At 40.1% G+C, this 21030-nt stretch overlaps 1 long non-coding RNA gene across 1 annotated transcript; it reads right to left on the bottom strand.

Moving 5' to 3' along the window:
* Nucleotides 1–3726: 3726 nt before the first annotated feature.
* LOC139358129 (uncharacterized) lies at nucleotides 3727–17314 on the bottom strand. The gene is made up of 3 exons (XR_011612538.1): nucleotides 16994–17314; nucleotides 10651–10735; nucleotides 3727–10126 (listed from the first exon to the last, which is right to left on the bottom strand). It is a non-coding gene; the product is annotated as an uncharacterized lncRNA (long non-coding RNA).
* Between the last annotated feature and the right edge of the window lie 3716 nt (nucleotides 17315–21030).

Genomic DNA, 21030 nt, shown 5'->3' with positions numbered 1-21030 from the left:
CACACCAATGCACTCCAGCCTGGGCTACAGAGTGAGACCCTGTTTCTAAAATAAATAAGTGACAAGAAGACCAGCAGAGAATTGTTGGGAACAAAAGCCTTAGGGAACTGGGAAAAAGAGGAGCCTGCAGAGACAACTGAGGCCCACTGGGATATCAGAGGTGAATCAGTAATGTGAGTAGACTAATAACAACAAACATATACTATTTAAAATGTGCCAGTGCTATTTTAAGTGCTTTACAAATATTAATTCATTCAAATCTTACAATAGCCCTTTGAAGCAAACACCATTACTATCTCCATTGTGAAGATAATGAAACAGAAGGATAGAAAGCTTACATAATCTTGACAGATTACAAACAGAATACTGTTTTAAGCCAGTATTCAGAATTAGGCATTCTGACTCCAGAGCCTGTACCTTTAACCACTTCACTATATTCTCTCTCAAGAAGCTAAGTAAGAAGACAATTTTAAGAAGAATATAGTCATTGATGTTAAAAGAAAAACCTTAGACAAATTAAATTTAGTAGAGTTTATCTGAGCAAAGAACAATTCATGAAATGGGCAGCACCCTGAACCAATAGAGGTTCAGGGAGCTCCACCCAGCAATGAAGGCAGGCAGTATTTATAGACGGAAAAAGACAGTGACATGCAGAAACAGCTTAATTTTTTTACAGGTCACCATTTGTGTTATGGACATGGTCTAATCAGTTGGCAGCCTGTGATTGGCTGAAGTTCAGCTGCTATGATTGACTGAGAATCAGCTACATGTTACAAGAATATCAGCTTAATTCAGTTGCAGTTTGTTTATATACTGAGTTAGGTTTCAGTTCACTGCTTATGAAGGCAGTCATAGGCCAAATTTAATTTAACAGTGTCATTCACTGCTATCAAATGAAATGAGGGCTAAAAAGTATCAACGTGACCAATTTTGAGGTCACTAGTAATCTTAAGAGAGCATTTTTACTGGGTTAGAGTGATAAATTCAAGGCTACTGAAGGGCACACTACACTGTGAATTCTTTGTACTTATATAACATAAAGCATTTTTTGAAGTCTATTTCATTTCTATTTGAAGTCCCACACTGACATCCACATCCTCCAGGGATTTACCTTCATTTAAAGGTAAAAGTCAATGAAACTTCATTTTTAAGTCAGTGAAGACTTGAATAGACCTGATTTATTTAACAAGGTACTCTTTAGGTAATAAATTCTTTGGTGTACTACAGTTACTAAACATACATTTAGTGAAGGACATTCACTATCACCTTAATGTGGTAGATCAATACTCCTATCAATAACAACTAGAATGAATAAGACACAAAAATCTATCTGAAATTTTGCTATATATAACTGCATGGATGAATGCCACAAACATAATGTTGCATTAAAGAGGACAGGCACAAAATAATATAGTCTGTAAGATTCATGTATACAAAATTCTAAAACAGGCACAACTAATCTTTGGAATTAAAAGTGAAGACAATGGTTACCTTTGGTAGAGGGCTGGTTGTGGCATAATTTTTAGGAAGAGGCACAAAAGGCTCTTTCAAGATACTGGTTATATTCTGTCTCTCGATCTGGGGCTGGTTACATAGTTGGGTTCATGTGTTAGTTTCAGTTCTCTAAGAAGGAGACACCAACACTGAATTAAATGTTCAGGGATTTTATTAGGAAAATGCTTGTGTGAGAACATAGGGAAGGAGTTGGAAAGACTGAGAGAGTGGTCACATGCAAGTCTGACCCTGAGTAAAAGAGGAAGGGAAGATATGTTGGGTGAAAGTATCCTAGAGCACTGTGAAGTCTGGGGAAGATTCAGCAAGGGTGTTGGGGAATTCTCCAGTCTAAGCTGGCCATCAAGGAAGACCTGTGTCTCCTGGTAACGGGCCTGCTTCAGTATCACAGTCATTGATACTACAGCCAAGGCCAGAGTGGCCGCAGCCCAGGTATAATAATGAATTGTAGAGCACAGTGGTCAATTAGATTCCTTGTTATTAGGGGTCGGGAAGATGCATTCTAGTGGTTATTAAAATGCACATTGTAAAAATTCATTGAGCCATACATTTTATTTGTATACTTTCCTGACCACATGTTGTATTTAAAGAAAAAGTTTGTTTTACAGAAGCAATATGTAGTAGATTTGTCATTTTATATTCTAAAAAGCAGAAACATCAGAAAGACTATTTTCACTAGTTAATTGATATTATCTTTATTTAATGCCACTATCATCTGGGATACATTGAAATGATTCCTACTTTTATGTACTGCCATATCAATCCTGTATTACTGTAAAACTCTCGTAAACATGAGCAAATTATATGTTCCAGTCTTATGTGCTTGAGCAGTTTGACTTTTAATAACTATAAATTCGTAAAAATTGTATAAAATGCCCTGATAATTTCTATGAAAATGTTGAGTGGGAGTCAGGCCAGGCGCGGTGGCTCACGCCTGTAATTCCAGCACTTTGGGAGGCCAAAGCGGGCAGATCACAAGGTCAGGAGTTCGAGAGCAGCCTGGCCAATATGGTGAAACCCTGTCTCTACTAAAAATACGAAAATTAGCAGGGCATGGTGGTGTGCACCTGTAGTCCCAGCTACTTGGGAGGCTGAGGCAGAAGAATCACTTGAACCCAGGAGGCAGAGGTTGCAGTGAGCTGATATCGCAACATGGCACTCCAGCCTGGGTGACAAAGCGAGACTCTGTCTCCAAAAAAAAAAAAAGAAAGAAAGAAAATGTCGAGTGGGACTCATATGATGCATAATCCACCTACAGTGGGTTGGGAGAAAACCTCCAAGATTAGCAATTAGAAGTAAAGTAAATGATGTACAATTTGTATTTATTTAAATTTGGAGAATTTATCAGAAGTCTGATGGATATGGCAGGATTTCCTTTCCCTAAACCACCATGATTACTGCCATATAAGACATGCTCCAATTTTACAAAGAAAATTTTCTTTGGAAAAATTAATTAAGGCCAGGCATGGTGGCTCACGCCTGTAATCCCAGCACTTTGGGAGCCTAAGGAGGGCAGATCACGAGGTCAAGAGATCGAGACCATCCTGGCTAACACGGTGAAACCCCATCTCTACTAAAAATACAAAAATTAGCTGGGCATGGTGGTGCATGCCTTTAGTCCCAGCTACTTGGGAGGCAAGGCAGGAGAATTGCTTGAATCTGGGAGGCAGAGGTTGCAGTGAGCCAAAATCGCACCACTGTACTCCAGCCTGGCGACACAGCGAGACTCCATCTCAAAAAAAATACGTTAAATAAATAAAATAAATTAATACATGTATTGAGGGCCTCATTTTAAAGTTTTTTTTAATAGGCTGGGCCCGGTGGTTCAGACCTGTAATCCCAACACTTTGGGAGGCTGAGATGGGTGGATCGCTTGAGGTCAGGAGTTCAAGACCAGCCTAGCCAACATGATGAAAGCCTGTCTCTTCTCAAAGTACAAAAATTAGCTGGGCATGGTGGCACACACCCGTAGTCCCAGCTACTTGGGAGGCAGAGGCAGGAGAATCGCTTGAACCCAGGAGGTGGAGGTTGCAGTGAACCGAGATCATGCCACTGCACTCCTGCCTGGGTGACAGAGCGAGACTCTGTCTCAAAAAATAAAAATAAATCAATAAATAAAGTTTTTTTTTTTTTTTTTCAGATGGAGTCTTGCTCTGTCGCCCAGGCTGGAGTGCAGTGGTGCCATCTTGGCTCACTGCAAGCTCCGCCTCCCAGGTTTACGCCATTCTCCTGACTCAGCCTCCCAAGTAGCTGGGACTACAGGCGTCCACCACCACGCCTGGCCAGTTTTTTTTATTTTTAGTAGAGACGGGGTTTCACCATGTTAGCCACGATGGTCTCGATATCCTGACCTCGTGATCTGCCCACCTCGGCCTCCCAGAGTGCTGCGATTACAGGCATGAGCTACCACGCTGGGCCATAAAGTTTTTTAAATAAAAGAAAACATTATTTTATTCACGTAAATACAGTGCAGAGAATACTGGAATCCAAAGTCAACAATCTTAAGTTCTAGACATGCAGTAATAGTTGACTAAATCCTAAAATAAATATAAACTCCCTTAGCAAAAGAAAATATATTTGTAATGTTGAATATCGGGAGATAACAGGCAGCAGCACATATATTTATTACTAGAATCCTTATAAGACACATGCTATCAAAACAAATACCAGTAGTAATTTCAGCAAATATTCATAACCAAAAGCATCAACATAGTACATGTTTGCATGAAGTTTTGTTTTGTTTGTTTTGTTTTGTTTTGTTGAGACAGAGTTTCATTCTTGTTGCCCAGGCTGGAGTTCAATGCCATGATCTCGGCTCACCACAACCTCCACCTCCCAGATTCAAGTGATTCTCCTGCCTCAGCCTCCCAAGTAGCTGGGATTACAGGCATGTGCCACCATGCCCAGCTAAATCAGTATTTTTAGTAGAGACGGGGTTTCTCCATGTTGGCCAGGCTGGTCTCAAACTCCCAACCTCAGGTGATCTGTCCGACTTGGCCTCCCAAAGTGTTGGGATTACAGGCGTGAGGCACCGTGCCTGGCCTGCATGAAGTTTTAATAGCCCATGTAGATGAAAGAGATACATTTTTTAAAGTCGGCACAAAACAAGTGGCAAAATAGGTAATTTTAAGGAATTTCTAAACAAGTAGCTACAAGAAGTGGAGTTTGTTGAGTTTTGGCCACCCATCATACCTTTCTGCTCTGTAGCAGGACCTCATTAACTTCTGGATAATTACATCTTCCATCTGTGATACAGTAACAGGGGTCTTCCCTTCCCTAACAGAGTGGGACCATGGCCCATACTAAGCCTGTCAGTCACTGAGGCAACCGTGAGAATGCACTTCACAGAAATCCAACTGCAGGGAGCATAACTGACCTAGGGTCCCAGCTGCTGCCTGCTGAAACCCATGGCCACATTTACACCAGAGGTCATGCTTTTCTGGGGCTGCTCCCAACCAATGACTAAATGCAGCAGACCCATTCCTGGGAGAGACAGAACTCTTCTGATGGGTGGCTTTGGTTGGAGAACTCCCCAAGGCCTTTGCCAAAACTTCCTTAGACTGCACAGCCATCTAGGATCTTCCACCCTATCTTCCATCCCTAACTCCTTCACTCAGAGTCAGACTCGTGTTATGATCTGATGACCCTTCTGGTCTTCCCAGCTCCCTTCCACTTCCCCTCACAGGTTTTTCTCCTAAAATGATCCTTGCATGTTAATCCTATCTTGGTGTCTGCCTGCTTCTCAGAGGTCCCAGACTAACACTTATCACCAGCCCACCACACCCAAATTTGGATCATGATCAAAGAGATGAAAAGACTAAAAGCAGTCAAAATTCCTTCCATTCTGATCATTGTAAGGGAACCAGAAGGTCCCTACTATGAGACAATTCCTCTGAGTTCTGCTTCCTAGGCTTAGTAACTGTCTTTGTATCTGACCTATTCCAAAGCTTGATTCTAAGCCTCTCGTCAATTCCATGAGCTCCTAATAGGCTTCCAGTAAATTCACTCTGACTGAGATTATCCAGGGTCTGTTTCCTTTTTCTTTGTCTTTTCTTTTCTTTTTTTTTGAGACCGAATCTCTGTCACCCAGGCTGGAGTGCAGTGACACGATCTCAGCTCACTGCAAGCTCCGCCTCCCGGGTTCACACCATTCTCCTGTCTTAGCATCCTGAGTAGCTGGGACTATAGGTGCCCACCACCACAGGTGCACACCTGGCTAATTTTTGTATTTTTAGTAGAGACAGGGTTTCACCGTGTTAGCCAGGCTGTTCTCAAACTCCTGACCTCAGTTGATCTGCCTGCCTCAGCCTCCCGAAGTGCTGGGATTACAGGTGTGAGCCACCGGGCCTGGCCCAGAGTCTGTTTCTGATGTTTGAAATCAAAGATTCTTACTTGACAGATTCCGGTACACGTAGACTAACATTATCACAGTTTACAAAAAAAAAAAAAAAGTAAAAAGAAAGAAAGAAAAGAAAATGGTCACAAAAAATATAGAAACAGAAAATGTTGAAAAGATTCCCTGCCAGGCATGGGGACTCATGCCTGTTAATCGCTTTGGGAGGCCAAGGTGAGCAGATCACTTGAGCCCAGGAGTTCGAGATCAGCCTGACCAACATGGGGAAACCCTGTCTCTAAAGAAAATACAAAAATTAGCCAGGCGTGGTGGTGTGTGCCTGTAGTCCCAGCTACTCAGGAAGCTGAGGCACGAGCATCACTTCAACCTGGAGACGGAGGTTGTAGTGAGCCAAGAGCACACCACTGCACTCCAGCCTGGGCGATAGAGTGACTCCGTCTCGAAAAAGAACAGAAGAGAAGAGATTCCTATGTTGTAATGTTCCTTCATATGTCACACTAGACACTAGTGAGCAAAGAGGAGAAAATTAAGTGAATTTTTTTAAAAGCTGGTATTTCATTCCATGTAGTAGAGTAAAATCAGTCACGAAACATCCAAGAATTAATAAAAGATTTTGATCTTCATCCTGAAAAGCAAGAAAATCATTTACTCTCAAAGATGAAATCCTTTGTCACTGCTGGTATCCAGAGGATTCACTTCACCACTGATGTTCGCTGCGTCAGAAACTGAATCATCACTGTCTTCAAACCATAGATACTCCTCAGCACAGTGACGGGGCCATTGTGAATTCCACAACAGCATGTCTTAGATGATGCATGTCTGGTTCCTGCCCGCCCTGGCATCTCCCAGCAGAGGAATACCTGAGAGTTCACCCTATATTCACAGGCCCTAGACTGCTCTTGCAGTGGTCTTTTTTTCCATAAGGAAATCTGGGTCGAGCTTTAAGTCTCCCTGCCATGTATTTTCCACCTGCCATGAGATGGGACCTGGAATCAGCCAGCTAGAGTGGACCTAGGAGTTCAGAGGGAAGAATAAAAGTAGGAAGAGGTACAAGACCTATACCGCTCCAGACTCTGTCCATCATATGGGTTCTTGATATTCAAGATAACTTGTAGATATAATACGTCAGAAAACACAGGTTAAGAGTCAGCAAATATGACAGTAAAAAGAAGTAGGAACTCCCCAACAAGAACACATAAGCAAATACAGATGAACTATAGATAGATAGAGATGAGAACATACAGATGAGATATTTAGATATTTTGAATATTTTGCTTTGTGTTTAGATTCTTATTAAATTCTATAACAGACCTCATCAATTTACCATTGGGTCTTTAGTGTGACTCATCACCAGGCCCCATCTCAGTGAATACCACTGACTGCCTGAGGCATAAAGAGATTGTAATCCCAGATACTTGAGAGGCTGAGGTAGGAGGATCATGATAGGTAGCCATGATCATGCCACTGCACTCCAGCTTGGGTGACCGAGTGAGACCCTGTCTCAAAAAGAAAAAAAAAAAAGAATCAATACAGGTACAATATCCAAATGACTGCTCACTGAGGAACAGCAGATTAAATTTTACCCGTCACTTGTACTAACATCTATCTCCCTCGGAATGACACAAAAGCCTCCTAACTAGTCTCTGCTTCCACCCTTGTTTTTCTACAGTCTCTTCTTAATACAGTTTCCAAAGAAATCCTTTTGAATGCTAAATCAGATCACATCACTCCTCTGCTGCAAAACCTCCAACAGTTCCCCATTTCTTGCAGATCAAAAGTCAAAGTCTTTCTAAAGATCTAGAAGGCCCAGTGTGATCTGCAACTCTGCTCCCCTCTTTACCTCTCTGATTTCATCCCCTCACTCTCTCCTCTTCACTCTCTCACCTCCAACCACACTGGTTTCCCTGCTGTTTCCCCAACACACCAGGCCTGTCCCTGACTCAGGGCCTGGCTGTCCTCTTTGCCTGGAACACTATGGACCATTCTGTTCCTAGATATCCACATAGCAAACTCCTTCACCTCTCTCAAGTCTTTGCTCAAATGTCCCCTTCTCAGTGAGTACTCTGCTTAAAATAGCAAATTCTTCCCACTCTTGGACTCTCAATACCTTTTACCCTGTTGTAATTTTTTCCATAGCCCTTAATATCTTCTTAAATATTAAATACCATGTAGCTTTCTTATTTACTTTGTCTATAGTTGTAGTTTTCCTTCACTAGACTCTAAGCTCCACATGTGTCATTCACTGCCATAACCTAATAGCACAGAACAGATCCTGGCATAGAATGGCACTCGATTAGTGTTGGTTCAATGAAGGAATGAATGGGTGAATAAATTAGCAAGGATTCTATTAGTTGTCTTCTCCGTGGTACTTTGGAGATCACTAGAAAATCTCAGTTTCTGCTTGGGAATGTATTATGTGAAGTGACGGCTGCTGCTCTGAGCCTGGGGTGCCCACTCTGACTTGCTGTGGCTAATGATGCTCAGAAATGGGCACTTCATACGATGTCCTTCTGCCTGCTGCACTTTCAGGTGCTCCCACACTCACTCATCGCAGTTACTCCATCCTGTATGCACGATTGCAGATCTTTGTTTGGAATCTAGTTGTCTTTTGTCTGGGCCATTGATCTTTTTTGCCCTCGATTTTTGCTTCCCAAGCCTCCTTCACTGGATCCCCCACCTCAGGCCCCCATTGCTGTTCACCTGCACTCCAGGCAGTTCTGATTTTGCACCCCCAAAATTCTAGCTGAGGTCAGAGCCCTGGACTCTCCACTACCAGGGAAGAAAAATCGGATGTTAGACTCATTGCCCTACTTTTAAACAACCAACAGGAAAATGAAGGGTTGGCTGATTTATCTGTGGAATAAGCAAATTCAGATTCAGATGATGACAAATAATCTAGACAATTCAGTTTCTGGGCTTGTTCTCCTGAATCATCCAGAGCATTAACATGGCAAATAAAATTCACCAGATAATCTTATTATCTTTCCTTTTTTTTTCTCCACATTGTGGTAGTTTCTCAAGATAAAATATGGCTATTTGCTTTCCTTGAGAGCAAATGTCGATCCTGTACTTAATCTGCCTTCTGCTAAAATAGGGCACAGTAGACTCCTCCTTGTGACTAATAGAGATTCCAGAAATGGAAATTAGGATACAATTTTTAACCTTTAGAGAATGAGAAGCCTTGGAGCTAAGCTTTCTTTACATTGTTTAAATCCTTGAAATAAGTCATAATTGCTTCGTGGCCAAACTGTCTCATTCCTAAAGGACTGAAGTCTTACCAATCTTGATTTCTAGTTTGACAAGAGGATAAAAAATAAAATTCTGTGAGAAGCTAGTATCTTTTTAGATAAATTATTTCTGTGTCTCTCCGGAAATGATCTTGCAAAGGGCTAATGATACATAATCAGATTTACAGAGCAACACGATTCACATCATCTCATTTGATCCTGCTCATATGCTTAGTGATTAGACAGAAGAAAATATATTGTTGTTCCCATTTTTAAAAGAGAAAGTGGAACAAAGCCTTTTCAGAAACTTGGCCCACAGATCATTAGTAACACAGTAAGCCTGTAGTTTTGATTCCCAGTTCATTAGGAAATTAATGTAAGGGCAATAAGTATTTGGGAGAGGTCCCCAGGAACAAGGTGGGAAAGGACTGCAGAAAAGGAAGAAATGAATTATCAGCAACATAAACACCAGCAACAAACATTTACCTAGAATCGACTGCATGCTAAGTCTGGGGACATAATGAGACAAATAAGAAGAAGAATAACCCTGCTGTCAAGGAATTTGTAGTGACACATAGGGCATAAACATGAAAATAAATGGTGACATAAAGAAGAAAGACTAGGTGTAGGGTGACCACATTTTTCAACTGAAAATTAGGTTTTGTGATCTAAGAGTGCTTACAGACACAGAATATATTTCATTGCCAATCAGTAATATGGAACTCAGAAGGAGTGACTCTAAAGAATCTGGGCTGGTTTGTTAGACAATCTTGTCTGATGCCATGGGCAACTCTGGCTAGGCCCCCAACCCTATGAGGGGAGAGTTAAGCCACTAGTCTCTACTTTTATCTTGTATGACCCAATTTCCTGAAGACATTTTCTCCCCAAAATACTCCTATATTTCACTGTGGCAGCAAGATATCCAGCTTCCAGATGGAAAAATGAGATGCCAGTCTCCTCTCCTGTAGATAGCGCCGATCTCTAAAGTAGATCATTTGGATCCTTTCCAAGTAGGACTGCTTCTTTTGACTTGCTGGTGGGAGAGGAAGCATGTTAATAAGGCATTCTAATCATATGAATTCTCTTACTACCAAGAAGCTCATTAATAAATCTCCCCTTTTCTTACAAACTTGGAAATGGGTAATAGCAGTGATTACCAAAGATCAGGAGCCCAGTATGGTGGCTCATGCCTGTAAGCCCAACCTTTTGGGAGGCCAAGGTGGGAGCATCACTTGAAGTCAGGAGTTCAAAACCAACCTGGGCAACAAAGCAAGACCGGTCTCTACAAAATGAATAAATAAATCAACAAAAATTAGCCAGGCATGGTGGTGCGTGCCTGTAGTCCCAGCTACTCGGGAGACTTAGGTGGGATGATTCATTGAGTCCAGCAGGTTAAGGTTGCAGTGAGCCGTGATGTGGCCACTGCACTCCAGCCTGGGTGACAAAGGAAGACCATGTCTCAAAAAACAAAAAACAAAGATTGGTTTGGTCACCTTTTAGTAAGTCTTGCATGAATGTATCTAACATCTCTCTTTTGAACATGGGGGCATTTTTCACCTGTTGTCCATAGCTTTGAGGCTGGTGCTGAAATTTTTAGACAACAAAATCTCTTTCCACATCCAATGACATCGGCAATGGGAGTCTGAGGAAGGGGAAGATATAAAGAAAGGGAACACACTTAAATTTTTCTGTTTTACAATTTGCCTAAAGCCCTGGTGGTCTTCCTACAGGCCTCAGCAAACCATCTAAAATTATGAGTTTGGCTCTGCCCGGTGCTGTAGCTGCCTGTGTTAATACAGGTAGTGCCCACAGGCCTGAATAGTCGCTGTTGTGTGTTACAGCCAGCATCATATTCCCATCCACATTGAGTCAGTCTCTTTCTTGCTTTGCATTAGGGAGCATTGCTTTGCCTTATTTTTTGTCAGTTGCTATCTAATATTCTTTCAAGATGAGCTTAAATTACATATTTGTGCACCTAAATTTGCGTATTATTTTCTTTCTATGTTGTATTTCTCAAAGTAATGTTTGTTTTGTTTTGTTTTTTGAGATGGAGTTTTGTTCTTGTCGCCCTAGGCTGGAGTGCAATGGCACGATCTCGGTTCACTGCAACCTCCACCTCCCGGGTTCAAGCAATTCTCCTACCTCAGCCTTCTGAGTAGCTGAGATTACAGGTGTGTGGACCACGCTTGGCTAATTTTTGTATTATTAGTAGAAACATGGTTTCACCATGTTGCCCAGGCTGGTCTCGAACTCCTGGCCTCAGGTGATCCGCCTGCCTCGGCCTCCCAAAGTACTGGGATTACAGGCATGAGCCACCATGCCCAGCCTAAAGTAATTTTTTAAGCCAATATATGCCTGTATACTGTCTCCAAAATGGACATGTAGCATATTACTCTGATACGTGCACCATGCAGATTGTGGTAAACATTTGACGTACTGAAGGGAAAAACTTGGGCTTGACTTAAAAAAAAAAATTCTCTATTTGATTTTTTGAACACTACAGCAGTAACCCATGCTCCTAATAACAAGTAAAATAACACCCCATGCTTCTAATAACAAGTAAAATAACATGGTACAAATATACATAAAAGATGAAGCTAGTGATCTCTTCTTCCATTTATGTGGTATAATTTACATAATAAGACATAAGGTCTGACTGTATTTCTTTTCCAGATGAGTAGACAGTCTACCTATAGCTACATATCTTCAATAACAGATGACATTTATTTCTCTCATTTTTCATGCCCTTTGAAATATTTTAAAAGTTCAGACCAGGCACAGTGGCTCATGCCTATAATCCCAGCACTTTGGGAAAGTCCCGCTGAGATGGGGGGATAGTTTGAGCTTAGGAGTTTGAGACCAGCCTGGGCAACAGAGTGAGACTTTGTCTTAAAAATAAATAAATAAAAATAAAAACTCAGAAACTATTTCTAATTGAAATTGTAATGAGATAATCTTAACATGCAGTTATAAGTAAAAATACAGAGAGATGCCTTGTACCTTTTGCCCAATTTCCCCAGTGGTAACATTATGGAAAACTATAGGACAATATCAGAACCAGGATATTGACATTGTACAATCCACCAGTTTTATTCAGGTTTTCCCAGTTTTCCTTACTTGTATCGATTTTTGTGTGTGTGCGTGTGTGTGTGTGTGCGTATTTAGTTCTGCACATTATTCCACGTGTATCCACCATCACAGTCAAGATACTGAAGTTTCACCATCCCAATAATTTTTCATGTTGCTCTTTTATGACACCAACCTCCCTAATCCCTGTCCTTAATCCCTGGCAACCGCTAAAATGTTCTTCATTTTTAAATTGTTTTCATTTCAGAAATGTCATATAAATGGACTTTCATAGTATGTATCCCTTTGGGCTTGGCTTTTTTCTCTCAGTATAATTCCCTGGCAACTCATCCAAATTGTTGTATCTATCAATAGCTTGTTCATTTTTATTACTGAGTATTATTCCATAGTGTGTATATACCACAACCTTAAAACATTTTTAAATTGAGAAATAAAAAGTGTATATTTGTATGTAGAATATGATGTTTTGAAATATCTATACATTGTGTAATGACTAAATTGAGCTACTTAACATATGTATTATCTCACAGACACATTTTGGGGGGGCAAGAACACTTAAAATCCATGCAGCAATTTTCAAGTATATAATATATATTATTAACTATAGTCACCATGTTGTGCAGTCTCTTGAAAACTTATCCCTCCTGTCTAAATGAACTTCTGTATACTTTAACCAACATCTCCCCAATCTCCCCCACCCCTTTATCCCTGGAAACAACCATTCTACTCTCCACTTCAATGAGTTCAACTTTGTTAGATTCCACATGTAAGTGAGACCCTGTGGTATCTGGCTCATTTCACTTAACCTAATGTCCTTCAGATTCACCTATGTTGTTGCAAATGACAGGATTTCCTACTTTCTGGTGGGTGAACAGTATTTCACTCTGTGTATATACCACATTTTCTTTATCCATTCATCTATCAGTAAACACTTAGGTTGATCTTGGCTACTGTGAATAACGCTACAATGAACATATACCGCAGTCTGTTTAGTCATTCACCTGCTGAAAGACATGTGGGCTGCTTCCAGTTTTGGAGCCATTAGGAATAAAAATGCTATAAATATTTATGTATAGGTTTTTGTGTGAATATAAATTTTCATGTCTCTGGGATAGATGCCCAAGAATGCAATGGCTGAGTGGTATGGTAATTGCTTGTTTAGTTTTATAAGAAACTACTGAACTGTTTTCCAGAGTGGTTGTACCCTTTTATGTTCCCACCAGCAAAATATGAGTGGTCCAATTTCTCCATATCTTTGCCAGCATTTGGCGTTTTCACTATTTTACTATAATTCAATACTTACTTTATTTTGTTGCTCAAATTTTTCCAGCTTTGATTAAATTTTATTTTATTTTATATTCATTTTATTTTATTAAGTTTTATTTGACCGGTTTGTAGTCAAATCCCATTGTGGTTTTAGTTGCATTTCCCGATGGCTAATGATGTTGAGCATCTTTTCATGTGCTTATTTGCTATATAGAGCCTCTTCAGTGAAATGTTCGTTCATGTCTTTGCACATTTTCTAACTGAGTTGTTTGGGTTTTTTACTGTTGTGTTCAAAAGGATCTTTATATATTCTAGATGCTAATCTTTTGTCAGATCTGTGATTTGAAAATATTTTCTCCCGATCTGTAGTTTATCTTTTCATCCTCTTCACTTGGGCTTTGGCAGAGCAAAAGTTTTAAATTTTGATGAGGTCCAATTGATTAATTATTCCTTTCATGTTTCATGCTTTGAACTTTAGCCCTAAATTCCCTAGATTTTCTCCTACTTTTTTACAAAAAGGTTTATAGTTTTGCATTTTATGTTTAAGTCTGAAATCCATTTTGATGTAATTTTTGTATAAAGTGTCAGCTAGTGTTATGAAGTATTCTCTTCGAAGTTCTTTAGTTTATAATAGGGGTTATATTGAAAATGTTTAACAACCAGTGTTTTGTGCAGGAACCTACCAGTTGAATGGATATTAGCCATTAACTCCAGTATACCTGTATTAGCGCACTTTGATGAATATCCACTCCCATTTATAATTTCAGTTTTTATTCCCTCTTTAGACCAAAAATAATCTAGCGTGTATTGATATGTTTCTTTATTTCCAAGTAGTTCTGTAATCCTACTTCATGGGTTGTTGCGAGAATTAAATAAATTGTTACATGTAAAGTGCTTAGGCACCTGCCATACAGAATGAACTAAAAAAAAAAGTAGCAAATATATTGCTACATATTTTTACTTTAAGTCTCCTTTTTATTTATTTTATGGATTAAAGGATGTATATGCTCTTTCTGAGGGATATAAGGGTCTACGTATATTTATTCAATCTAGCATATTAATGCATTTTCTCCACATTTCCTTAATTTTTTGTCTGCTTTATTTGTCCAATTCCGAAAAAAGGTATGTTGAAATTTATTAACATGATTGAATTTTTATTAGGTTTTTCCTTGCATTTCTATTAGCTTTTACTTTATATATGTGGTGTTTTAAAATATATTGACACGCTGGGCACAGTGGCTCATGCCTGTAATCCCAGCACTCTGGGAGGTCGAGGCAGGTGGATCACGAGGTCAGGAGTTTGAGAGGACCCTGGCCAACATAGTGAAACTCCATCTCTACTAAAAAAAATACAAAAAATTAGCTGGGGGTGGTGGTGGGTTCCTGTAATCACAGGTACTTGGGAGGCTGAGGCAGGAGAATCGCTCGAACCCAGGGAGCGGAGGTTGCAGTGAGCTGAGATTATGCCATTGCACTCCACCCGGGGCAACAGTACGAGACTCCATCTCAAAATAAATATTTTAACACTTCTCCTTTCAAAGGTGGCATCTAATTGCCCTCTCCTAGACTGGATTTAGTGACTTGCTTCTAGAATGATACTGTGCAACCTCCGAGGCTGTTCCTGGCTTCCTCTGTTGTGGATAACTAGCCCTGGGTCATGCTGGCCACCATATCACGAGGACACTTGAGCAGCCCTAGGTCTAGTAGAGCCCACCTGCAGAGGAACTGAGGTTTCCTGCTGAGAGCTAAACAACTTGACAGCTGTATGAGTGACCCACCAGGGAAGCTGATCCTCCAGTTCCTGTTTAGCCTTCAAGTAACTACAGCCTGCGCCCACATCACAAATTCATCTTTGTGAGAGACTTCAAGACAGACTTTCCTAGCTAAGCCACTCTTGGCTCACAAAAACAGAGATAACAAATGCATACTATTGTTTTCAGTCACTAAATTTCAGAATAATTTGTTATGCAATGACAGATAACTAATTATATTTCTATGTTATATATGTATGCACTTTATATATTTTATATATGTATATATCTATTCAAATTAATTTGTTATGGCTGGGTGCATAACAAATTATGCACTGTATGATTACATTAATTATGATTACAGTCGCTCACACCTGTAATCCTAGCACTTTGGGAGGCCAAGATAGATGGATCACCTGGGGTCGGGAGTTCCAGACCAGCCTGACCAACATGGCAAAAACTCATCTCCACTAAAAATACAAAAATCAGCCAGGCATGGTGGTGTATGCCTGTAGTCCCAGCTATTCGGGAGGCTGAGGTGGGAGAATCACTTGAACCTGAGAGGCGGAGAGATTGCAGTGAGCCAAGAGCACACCACTGTACTCCAGCCTGAGCAACAGAGTGAGACGCCATCTCAAAATAATTAATCAATTTGTTATTTAAATCTTTTTCTTAACTGATAGTATGTCTGTGATATAGTCTCTGAGTCCTTGTATATTTACAAATATCTTTCATTCACACTGACAGGCAAATAACTTGCTTTGATAAAGAATTCTTGGATTGTAGTCTCAGTAGTTTGTAGAGTATGCCCCATTTTCTTTTAGCCTCCAAAGTTGGAGATAAATTACATGTCTGATTGTTTTTCTCATCAATTTACTCATTTTTTCACCAGTGGAAACTTGTTAGATTTTCTTTTAAAGTTCAAGAATGTGGCTGGGTGCAGTGGCTCACACCTGTAATCTCAGCACTTTGGGAGGTCGAGGCAGGCAGACCACGAGGTCAGGAGATCGAGACCATCCTGGCCAACATGGTGAAACCCCATCTCTACCAAAATACAAAAAAAAAAAAAAAATTAGCTGGGCATGGTGGCAAGCACCTCTAGTCCCAGCTACTGGGATGGCTGAGGAAGGGGAATTACTTGAACCTGGGAGGCAGAGGTTGCAGTGAGCCGAGATTGCATCACTGCACTCCAGCCTGGCAACAGAGCAAGACACTGTCTCTGTCTCAAAATAAAAACAAAAACAAAACCAACAACAACAACAACAACAAAAACCCCAAAAAAAACAAAACAAAAAAAGTTCAAGAATGTTACCAGCATATGCTTAGATATGTTTCTCATTAATTATGCCTGGAACTTAGTGAGCCTTTTGAATTTGTAGACTCAGATGTTTCTTCAACACAAAAATATTTTCTTCTACTATTATCTCTTCTCCATCTTCTTTTTTTTTCTCTTTCTAGAATCTATACTCTAGGGTCTATCCTCCAAATTTCTTATCTTTGATTTTTGGGTTTTCTTTTTTTTTTTTTTTTTTTTGGTCATAATTTCTATCCCTCTGTATTTTTGCTCTGTCAGTTGAGATATTTCTTCCTTTGGATTTTCCAGGTTTCTGATTTTATTCTCAACACTGGCCTTTATTTTATTATTACACTTATAGTCTGAAAAATCATGGTTTTATTTATCTCAGAGCATTTCTTTTGTGCTGCACTTAGACCTCCTTTGTATTCTTATTAATTTGTTCTTGCTGCACAAGTTATCATCTGTCTCTTTCAGCAACTCTGTTTCATAAGAGACTTACTCTGTTTAGTTTTCTCCTTCTCTTTCTGGTTTTGGGTGCCTTGGAAGCAGCTTTAGTGTCACTGGTCCTGAGAGGGTGAAAAGACAGCGGTCTCTGAATGTTTCATGTTGTACAATAGCAGATAGATTTCAGGAAGGAAGGAAGCTCCTGATCTCCTCATGTTCTCCTGGCCTGTTTGGTTCTTCCCGAGCAGCTGCAGTTCGGGAGAATATGTATACTTTCACAGAGCAGAAATCAACCTCTTGGCAGGCCAGCTATCATGGCACAACCAGAGGGTCCAGCTGCCAGCAACCACCATTTTTAGATCTTCATGTCAGGACTATCCAGCTTTAATCCCCAGCTCCCGTCCCGCCTGCTCTGAAGAAACCATTACATCAGGTTTATGATTCTCCCCGTCCAGGTCACTCCTGCCTACTGATTGGCCCCAGCAGATGGAGTCAAGATAGAGTTGGAAGGAGAGAGAATGTGAGAGATATTAAGCTGCCATCTTTCCTTTACATAAATTTGAAATTAATTGTTTTTCATATTCATCCAGATCATCTTTCATGCTAAATGGATAGTGTGCAAAGAAAGTCCTTGTGAGTGTATTAGTCTGTTTTCATACTGCTATAAAGAACTGCCTGAGACTGGATAATTTATAAAGGGAAGAGGTTTAATTGACTCGCAGTTCAGCATGGCTGGGGAGGCCCCAGGAAACTTGCAGTCATGGCAGAAGGTGAATGGGAAGCAAGGTACCATCTTCACAAGGCAGCAGGAAGGAGAAGGGCCTAGTGAAGGGGAAAGAGCCCCTTATAAAACCATCAGATCTCGTGAGAACTCACTCATTATCATGAGAACAGCATGGGGAAAACTGCTCCCATGCTTCAATTACCTCCTGGTCTCTCCCTTGACATGTGAGGATTGTAATTCGAAGATGAGATTTGGGTGGGGACACAGAGCCTAACCGTATCAATGAGTCATCTAAATATAAAAACAAACTTGGAACTATAATTTCAAGGAACATTTTATATATTCCTTACAATGTTCAAACCAACCAAGTGATTTTTGTTCAGACTCTCCAGTGTGAATGTTTGTATGTAGACATCAAGCGTAAAAATGTCAAACCTGGCATGAAAATCCAACAAGTGGCAGAATCTATGGTTTTAGAGTGGAAATGGTCATTTGATCTCTATGCAGACCTCAGCATATTTCTTCATCGTTTTTTTATCCTCTGGAAAGCTATAATTTGAATTTAAGAGCATTACTTAGAAGCAAAATGCTAATCAAAATCAGAAAAACATGTATTAAATCCTCTCATGAGTGAGGTGCTATGTAAAGCAGAACTCAGCATCCATATTTGAAGATGTGAAGCACTTTTTCCAACCCTAGCATTAGCCCTGCATGGATCCCAAATGTCTTCTTGCATGTTTCAGGGACTCTCCCAGATTGATTCTCTTCCTAGCTAGTACAGTTTTTCTTCTGGAAATCCATTTTTCCACGGTTTGCCTTAAAGGGGGTTGTTTCTGCTATTTTGAAGCAGGCTCACAAATCTGTGCACTTAAAGGGCTTTTACTGCTCTATATTATTGAGAAATAGAAGATTTAAAATTAACATTTAAAAAGTTACAGAAGTTAGGCTGGGTGCGGTGGATCACACCTCTAATCCCAGCACCTTGGGACACCAAGGCGGGCAGATCATGGGGTCAGGAGATCGAGACCGTCCTGGCCAACATGGTGAAACCCCATTTCTACTAAAAATACAAAAATTAGCTGGGCATGGTGGCACGTGCCTGTAGTCCCAGCTACTCGGAAGGCTGAGGCAGGAGAATCGCTTGAACCCAAGAGGCGGAGGTTGCAGTGAGCCACGATCACACCACTGCACTCCAGCCTGGTGACAGAGCGAGACTCTGTCTCAAAAAATAAAAGAAAAGTCACAGAAGTTTATAAAATCACCAAAAGTTAACTTAAATACATGTCCTTAGGCCACAATGAAACATTTGAAGCTAGGAAGCCTTACTCAGTCCTTTTCTTTGGTCACCTCCATTGGAAGTTATAAGAGTGAGCTTCAGGAAACCTCCCTTTTCTGTCACTCTTATTCTCTGGCTGTAGCTCAAGAAGATCAAAGGGAGGTTTCCCCTCCCACCACACTTAGCCCATCTCCTTTCTATCAGTGTCAGATATTGTGGTAATCTTATTTGGATAGTACTTTGGGTATGCACTTATAATTCATCAAGATACATATGCTCATCACATACATATTACTTGTATTTGAGGATTTCAGTGAAACTCTTAAGTTAGAACACTTGATGTGGGTTATCTATATCCCCAGAGAGTTCTGTGTCTCTTACCTTCATGCAGGACATAGTCACTTTCAATTATCCCTTAACAAGTATCACAGACTGAAGGAATTATGAAGTAATTTGTCCTTAATGTTCACTAATAATCAGGCCCATGTGTAATTCATAGCTTCAAATCTAATTTAAGTCTGAGAGGAGGCTGAAAGAAAATTCAAATTTGCCAGGCACGGTGGCTCATGCCTGTAATCTCAGCACTTTGGGAGGCCAAGAGGCAGGCAGATCACTTGAACTCAGGAGTTCGAGCCCAGCCCAGGCAACATGGTGAAACTCCTTCTCTACAAAAAAAATACAAAAATTGGCCAGGTGTGGTGGCACATGCCTGTGATCCCAGCTACTCGGGAGCCTGAGGTGGAAGGATTGCTTGAGCCGGAGAGGTCATGGCTTTAGTGAGTTGAGATTGTGCCACTGCACTCCAGTGTGGGCGACAGAGCAAGACTCCATCTCAAAAAAAAAAAAAAAAAGAAAGAAAGAAAAAGAAAAGAAAATTATTATTAAGGGTCTAGAAAATAAGACTATATGAGGAAAGGCAGCAGAGTTTATGAACCTTGGTACTTTTAACATTTGGGGATTATTCTTTGTGTGTGTGTGTGTGTGTGATACATTGTCTTGTGTATTGTAGAGTGGTTAGCACCATGTTTGACCTCTACCCATTATATGCCAGTAGCATTTCCCCCCCACCTGTGACAACTAAAAAATGTCTACAGAAATTGTCAACTGTCCCTTGGAGGTAAAACTGCCCCTAGTTGAGAACTACTAAGTTAAAGGGGTTAAGATGTTCATCATAAATAACAGTTCTTTTTTACAGTGTCCAAATATATGAAGGGCTCTCATACTGATGACAGTCACTAGCAGCTTTCTATTTTCACTGATAACAGAAAAATTTCAGCTCAAAGGATTTGGATAAAATATAGTTGATCAGTTTCTCGTGAGGCTTGTTATGCACTGAAATGGATTACTAAGAAAAGAATGGAATTCCTTTCTCTGCCGGTCTTTAAAGTGAGATAAATCTCTTGTTTCTAGCATAATTCTGCTGCAATCATTCCCTAGAGAAGATGTGCTAGAAGACCTCTAAGCTCCTTTTAGCTTACATTATATTAACTGGCAAACTGCAGGAGCTGTCTGGGCTTCGTGTGCATTACTGAACACCAGAGCTACCCTGTTGATCAAATGGGACTTTTCCAAAAAGACAACATGAAATATGAATGTTTCTTATTGTTTTGACATTATTGGAAAAATACAGGAATCCATAAAATTGTCCCTCAGTATTTTCTTTTGAAGATACTACTCAAGGGGCTTGTAAGATGTTTGACTAGTTCTATGTTACATTTGATATTATCTTACTCTGAATTATTTATTTACTCTGAGTGGTAAGAAGTATTGTTGTGCTTTTAAAGTGCCACAGGATGAGAATATGGGGTTTGTGTGAAAATAGAGCTCTGCTTCTTAGAAAAGAAGCCGTCCAAAGGAGAAAAAAAAGTAATGACTTTTTAAACTTATTTATAGTCCTACTTCATTCCAGAAAGAACTTAAGGCTGAATTCTTCATAATGACCAAATTTTTAAGCTCTCGAATCTACAGTAATGTTAGTTGGCAATGTGTGAGACAGAATACTTTAACTAGATTTTGAAGCCTATAATCAGACCAGTGCTTCAAATTTTGGAAATACAGAGTAGAACAATGATGCTTTGTATTTCTTTACTAT

The sequence above is a fragment of the Macaca nemestrina genome, chromosome 1 (assembly GCF_043159975.1).
Source record: "Macaca nemestrina isolate mMacNem1 chromosome 1, mMacNem.hap1, whole genome shotgun sequence".
Taxonomy (NCBI): domain Eukaryota; kingdom Metazoa; phylum Chordata; class Mammalia; order Primates; family Cercopithecidae; genus Macaca; species Macaca nemestrina.
Note: the sequence above shows the minus strand (reverse complement) of the source record. Positions and strands in the feature narration are given on the sequence as shown.